At 43.3% G+C, this 7,014-nt stretch overlaps 1 long non-coding RNA gene across 1 annotated transcript; it reads right to left on the bottom strand.

Annotated features, from left to right (window-relative positions):
- Positions 1-608: 608 nt before the first annotated feature.
- LOC125708159 (uncharacterized) lies at positions 609-6,963 on the bottom strand. The gene is made up of 2 exons (XR_007382423.1): positions 6,741-6,963; positions 609-1,089 (listed from the first exon to the last, which is right to left on the bottom strand). It is a non-coding gene; the product is annotated as an uncharacterized LOC125708159 (long non-coding RNA).
- Between the last annotated feature and the right edge of the window lie 51 nt (positions 6,964-7,014).

Below are 7,014 nucleotides of genomic sequence, written 5' to 3'. Positions count from 1 at the left end.
TGCAGGCATCACGCGACTCAGCCGGTGTCTAGTAAACAGTCAGAGGGGGGCGGTGATGGGGACGCCGAACACCTGCTTCAGAGATGAGACGTCAGGCGGCCTGGGCAGGTCACGTGGTCACCTGCGCTGTTTGGGTGCAGTGGAGAGCGCGTGCAGGCGTGCTTACAGAAGCCGCCCGCTTCCTGAACGGTCATGAGTTCAAGTTCCTCCCTGTACCTACGGCCGAAGGTTACAGCTCCGGATTTCCAGCAAAAGAACCGAATCACATAACCGAGAATAAACCAGTATGTGACGTCACAGATGCCTCGTATAATGCCGGAAATAGTTAATGGAATGAAGCAATTTCTTAAACTACATCAAGCATCGCTAAAAAAATCAAGCCTGACCCATCGCCATTGGCAGCCCTTCTTCTCTGAACCTCACTCTGATCTGTCTTTCCTAAACTGCCACCCCCTCCAGGGAGGGTCTGAGCCAGTACCCTGCTGTAGCCCCCTCCCACGCTCCAACAGCCACTTTCATCCTTGTGTGTTTGCCCTTGTTCAGGCACCATAACCACTGTGATTAGCTTTCATTTCTCCCTACTTACATGAAGAATAAAACAGAATACAACAGGACAGTAGCTTTTATTGCCATACAACCAGGTTTGTGGGGCTTTTTTGATACAATTCTGATAAATGTACATACTTGGGTGGGTAGTACATACTTGGGTGGGTAGTACATACTTGGGTGGGTAGTACATACTTGCCATTTAGAAATAAGTGATATAAATGGATATTTAGGTGTGAACACAGAAATGGAGCAGATGGGAATGGAAGGCCCTGTTCCGTTTCATCCTCTTCCCAGGCTCTTGTTTGCAGTCACGCAGGTACATACCACTGCTCAGAGTTTTCGGCCTTTGTGAGCCTCGCCGTGCGACTCTGTGAACAGCGGGGGCAGCTTCATGCAGACAGAACACGCTTCTTCCCAATTTTTCTCCAGGTACCATGCAGGTAGTAAAGCGTCACTTTCCCTCCATCGATGGGACGTGTCCCTCTGCGATTCCCCGTTCAGAGCCAAAAGACAGATGCTTATTGGGTTATGACTCACTGCCTGTAATCAGAAGGTCACCGGTTCAAATCTCGGGGCTGGTTGACTAGGGCTAGCAAAGAAATGTGAAGCATTCTATAAGTCAAGGTGAGGGTATGGATTCGGCACAACTTTTCCTTTGTCTGCTCTGCTCTGGTTGACCATGGCATGCAAACGGAGGCCCAGGTTGGGCGACGGAGCCTGTCTGTCAGTGGCACGAACAGGAGGCAGAGGGGCCTGCTCAACAAGCCGCAAGATGACGGGCCGAGCAGGCGAGGGAGTCGCATTCCGCGTGAGTTAGCCTGTCAGTCAGCAAGAGCCACTTGTTGGATTTCAGTCATTAGTGTTGGACAGTGAACACTCCAGTCACACTTGATAGGGGTGGGGGGGGCAGCATGTGACTGGAGTGCTTGCAATGTTGTATTTAAAAAGACATTGCTTTTTTTCCCCCCCAGTTCAAGTGGAGAAGTGTGACAATGTGTGAGTGACATGTGTCACGATGATGCAGTGATTCCGATTTCAGTTTGCCTTGCAGAATGATGTATGTCACCTACGGGTCAAACATCTTTGTCTGCAGTTTGGTAGATTCTGAGCTGATTCTGGTAAAAATAAATTTTTTACCACTCAATGGGTGACTCATGAACAGTGACATTAGGGAACAATTTGTGGATTTACATGTCACCTTCAAAATTGACATACAAGCGACTGGCATAAACTTCTGACCTTCTATACCAGCATCCGCTGGGCGTAACGTGTCTGTTTCTTTCGACATTGTGCCCTTGATAACCGGACGGCTTGTTTTCCATTCAGGTCCAGGCGGCTTCGTCTAAGAGGCCTAACCAATCCGATGGTACCTGCGGACCATCTGCATAGCCCTCCAATAACATCATGCCTCGTATGGAAATAGATGTTGGGCGATATTTTCCTATTCATGACAATAGTTGCAAGAATATCGAAACATGAAAAAGAAAACGTGAAAAGAGCACATTTACATCATAAGCCGCCTCTTTATTTCGAGATGGTCGTTTAGAGTCGTTACCTTAACGTATTCTGCAGATGTCGCTGGTCATTTGACTGCTAATTTGTTTGGAGAATGGTTAATGGTATATGGACATCCTACTTTTGGAGTATTCATTCGCAAAAAACCATGACTTCATTAGCAAGAAGCGTTAGCTAGAAACAGCAGAAGGAGGGTGTTCGGCCTATTGGTATATTACCTAGGGTACAACCTCCAACGGTCTGATAGGCAGAAAACTGTTAGCGCTTCTTAATGAATTATTGATTCATGTCTGTAGAATATTAGGACATTTTTTGCGTGTTTACCAGACCTGTACTGCATGAATCATCACGCTAGAAGATCATTACTGTTAAGGCAAAACTGACACAGTTAATTTGACATTTTAAATGTTAAATTTTGTACAGGCATGAAGCATTAAATCATACTGAGAGTGATGGTTCAGGACAGCAGTCACTGTGCCATATTTTGTTATTCAGGCTGATTTTTATTAAACCTCTCAAGTCTGCAATTTGACAACAGTGTTGAACGGTACATCTTCAAAAGAAACGTTATACATGTCGCAACTAGAGTCTGATAAGTTTATTTGATGTTGGCAAACCTGAATGAAAAACCGAATTTCAGAATGGGAGTTTTGGGTTTTTAATGACTGTGTTGCAATTTGGAAAGACACCAGCATGACTCTCGATACAGGGTCATCACTGAAATACTTAGTTACAGCACCATCTGCTGGTGGGAGTAATTGTTTGAAGCTTGTGTATTTTCAAATACTTCACATCTAAGGCTTTTATTATGTTTTAATGAAAATTTTTAAAAGCATTTTTATGTTTATATAAGGTATAAAACAAGAAAAGGAACTGCCGCCTAGTTTAGCTTATGTTAGACTTGCCTACGTTAAATACTGTTCTATTATGAATGAATACGGGTATTAAATCAAAAAGTCCTTTAGCGTTATTCTTAGCGTTGACAGTTTGACACATCCAGCTGTGAAATACGGGCACTTTGCACTTGAGCACCTCATATTCCTAATTAGCTGTAATTACATCGCTCTTACGTGTCTGCCGAGCAGCCCCTCGCTGATATGCGCGTACATGCGCGCCGTTGCCCTGGCACGATTTCGCGAACACCCCCTGCTGCACAGCCGGGCACATCAAGGTGTCGAGCCCTGGGGCTGGAATGCCATTAAAAAAACCATTTGTCAGTTTATGAAATGCACCCTTCAATAGCGACTTTTAATGACTCGGGAGAGGGAAGAGAGAAAAAGGATGAATATTAGCCTGAACGGTATTGTCTTATCGCCGGAGATCCCCCCGCGCGCTTTTGTCAGGTTCCAGGTGGGAGCAGCGGCTAGTGACGTCTCGGCATTACGCCCTACGGGACTCTCATTGGAGCAAACACTGGAGCAGTTCTGTGTGTTCCGGGTGCAACGAGGCCACACAGCTGCTGGAGCATGGCTCTGTTGTGAGTGGTTCTGGAAGTTTCCACAATCAGTTGACCTATTTGTATAATGGACGTTAAGTACGTATGTTATACCTTACAGTGTTAGACGAACTTGTTTCACTATGGACTGGCTATTTAATCCATTAACTGTAGGGGGCGTACGTACTGGATTGCTGCTATTTATATGAGCAAAAAGGAATACATGCAAGATAAATTATTTGATAGAATTTTGTCCAAAACTTGCACTCTGCACCTATTTATACAAGGTTTTTTTTTTTAAAAAAACGATGTAATTCAGGTTAAAAACCTTCCTGAATGGTGCTAAAGTGCGGTATTTTCTGGGATTTGAACCAAGCAACTTTCAGGTGAGGAGTCCATGGCCTTCACTAACTGTTTTACCCATAGACATTTACTCTGTACTCCGGGGCATAACTTTGGTTTAAGCTTTGGAGAGGGTTGAGGTCTCCACCCATTTAAGGGGGTCCAGGGGGCTGTATTGGCTGCTGGTTTTAATTATTGGGGGGGGGGGGGGGGGGCAGGTTTACAACCTCCATCCCACCATAATTATGTTGGCCAAAAATAAAGAAATCAGGCAAGTTATGAAGTTGCATCACTGGAAAAGATATTATTTCTGTAGTGACTGAACTCTGCATGAACTGCAAAGGATTTAAAAACGGTGGGGTGGGAAGGGGGGCAAAAATGTCCCCCACCCAGCTGGGCAAACACAAAAGGCATTCTCTTAAGAAGAGAGAATATTTTCATTCACTTCTAGCGTGGGGGGGGGGAGCTTGGAAAAACCACAACACTGGGAGCGCTGTCAGAGTCAGCATGCACACAGTGTGAAAATCTTCCACTGTCATTTAAATTTAACTGCAAACGCGGCCTGTTAACGTTCATCATTGTCAATCAGGCACAAACAACAGATGTGCGAGACTTTCGCTTTTGGTTTCTAAACCAAGCAGTCAGCTTGTAAGGCGACAGTAACTATTCGGACTGTGAGCTTCCAGGCCAAAATCACTGGAAACCACAAATCACTGCAGTGAGGCCTCCTACCTAAGAGTACCTAAGAATCTTCAAACACCCCATCCTATGTTGCTTCCACGATATACTCAGGGTCATCAGGGACATGCTTTTCAAAAATCCAATGTATTTATATCGTTATGATAATCATGAAAATAAATACATCTGGTCAAAATGAAGGGATCCTTTATGCCACCGAGCCAAGAGTCGTAATGTGTAAGTTTGTAATATATAACTGCAGTAGTTCATCTTCCCCAAAACAACACATAATATTTCTGAAGCAAAAATATCTGGCTAACAGCATTACCCGTAAAACTTTATGCTGATCACAGTGCGGTAAAACTTTCCAAGGTTCTGCCCGAAACAGATGCTCTGCAGAGAAAGATGATTTAACAATGGGCAGTGGGATATGTTATTCGAATCGTATTTTACACAGTTAGTGTTCCAGCTGCCAGTTCTTCAGTCCGATAGGTGTGAAGCAGCCTTAATCGCTTCCATAATAAAGACTATTTACAGAGGGATGATTGTGAGTCTATAACAGCTGCTTTGTCAAAAATGAACAGCATAGCATTGCTAAAGAGTATAGCATGCTTGGCTGGGTAGGGAGCTGCTCCGGAAGAAATAGCATGCTATTTGTATAAGTACTTAACCTACCTTCCTTTGGCAAATAAAGCGTAAGCAGCAATGTGTATCTTTTCTTTGGTAATGTAGCAACACAGATTATTCAAATCACAGATGCTGAATAAATGTATATAATGTATCTTCCTGTATTTATTTAAACCCACGTAAATGACACTATCTTTCATCCCTTAGATAGACCTTTATATTTTATAGTTATGCACATATGGACAGACTGAGATGTTATTAACATAAATATTCTATCATAAAACACGATTTTCACATTTCCCATTACGTATAACAGGTAGCAATGACATACACAATGACATAGACGCAATTCTTAATTGCGTGACAATTGACTGTCAGCGCAATGACTTCATTCGGTCATTAGCGCTGCGCTGACGCTGGTCCCTGACCTTGCTGTTCATGCAGACGGCGGGCCTGTTTATGCGTGAGTCTTCGGCAGTGGAAAAGCACCGTTTGTTCTAAGCGTCTCGGCACCCGTGCCGAGCTGTTTCTGCACTTCCGATGGCAGCTGGGGCAGTGAATGGAAAACGGAGGCGCAGTGTGGTATCAGCAGCAATATACCTGTGTGTCAGAAGCCATATCGGTATGATGCTGATACCCCTCGAGAGCCCATCTGGCCCTTCCCCAGCCTCGTGGCCTCTTTTACACCACCTGGCGTTCTCTTTTTATGACCGCTGTTCTTTGATGTCGTATATTTATTTATATTGTAACTATATTTGGAACACTATTTGGAATACTGATCGAAACGCCTTATACGGAAGCTTATTTTTTACATAGTATGTCATGTTACTTTTTCTTATATTTTTATATTTGCTTAAATATAAAATTTGATCCTTTTTTAGATATGAATGAGTAATTTCTAAGTTTGGTCATTTTGCGTCAGGTTTGATAAACGTTAGTCGTTCGGAAACTTCATCCGCCCTGTTTGTGATTGAACAGCGCCCCCTGGTGTATTTAATAAATGATGCTGCCGAAAATCTTGACGGCTGGAAATAAACCTTATAAGCCGGTGAGACACGTTAATCTTATACAGCCTGACATACAATGCCACTCAAACTAAATCGGTAACTGAATTGTGTGTCACGTTACATGACAGGCGTACCGCTCGAACTGTACATGCTTTCCCTTTCCATGTACCGGAATAATCCTTTGCTAAGAATGGCCAGGGGCAGCTAACTCGTTAAAAATAAGGAATTTTAGTTTCGTGCGGTATAACCTCTACCTTGTACACAGCGGTGGCAGAGAGGAAGAGAAGGAATATTTCTAACGGTCGACACTCTTAAAAGAATCATCACGAAGTTAAAAGCTGATCGAAGAGCCTTAGGAAAAAAAAAGAAATTATCTGTAAAAGAAAGAGTGTGCTCATTTCTGACTTCTGAAGATTTACCGGGACGGTTAATTCTACCGCCTTGAATTTTAATATGCACCAAGCAATTAAAGTTCTTTCATTTCCTCGGTTTTATTCTATATAAGACAATGTTCTGCTAATGGCTTCTGATCGCAGTTAAGCCCTACAGCAAATGACTCTTAATCCAGTTTGCATGCTTTCGGTTACCTGGGGGAAATGCTATCCTCCGTCTCCCTGTTCTTTCGGGCTGCTGGGAGATTTCTCCAATATATATTAATCCCTTCATTTATCTTTGTCAACGAAGGACAAAGAATAATTTGAAAGAGAGTAAATAAAGCAGCACAGAGGAAGAGAAGGAAGTGTTATTATATGACAGAAGGCAGGTGCTCTGTACCGCGCTGCTTACCCTTTATTGGATAAATCTGTCTAATAATCCCCTCTGCATTGCAAATAAGGCCACGTCCTATTTTCTCATTAATAT

The sequence above is a fragment of the Brienomyrus brachyistius genome, chromosome 14 (assembly GCF_023856365.1).
Source record: "Brienomyrus brachyistius isolate T26 chromosome 14, BBRACH_0.4, whole genome shotgun sequence".
Lineage (NCBI taxonomy): Eukaryota > Metazoa > Chordata > Actinopteri > Osteoglossiformes > Mormyridae > Brienomyrus > Brienomyrus brachyistius.
The sequence above is the reverse complement of the archived record's forward strand: the minus strand, read 5'-3'. Positions and strand labels throughout refer to the sequence as shown.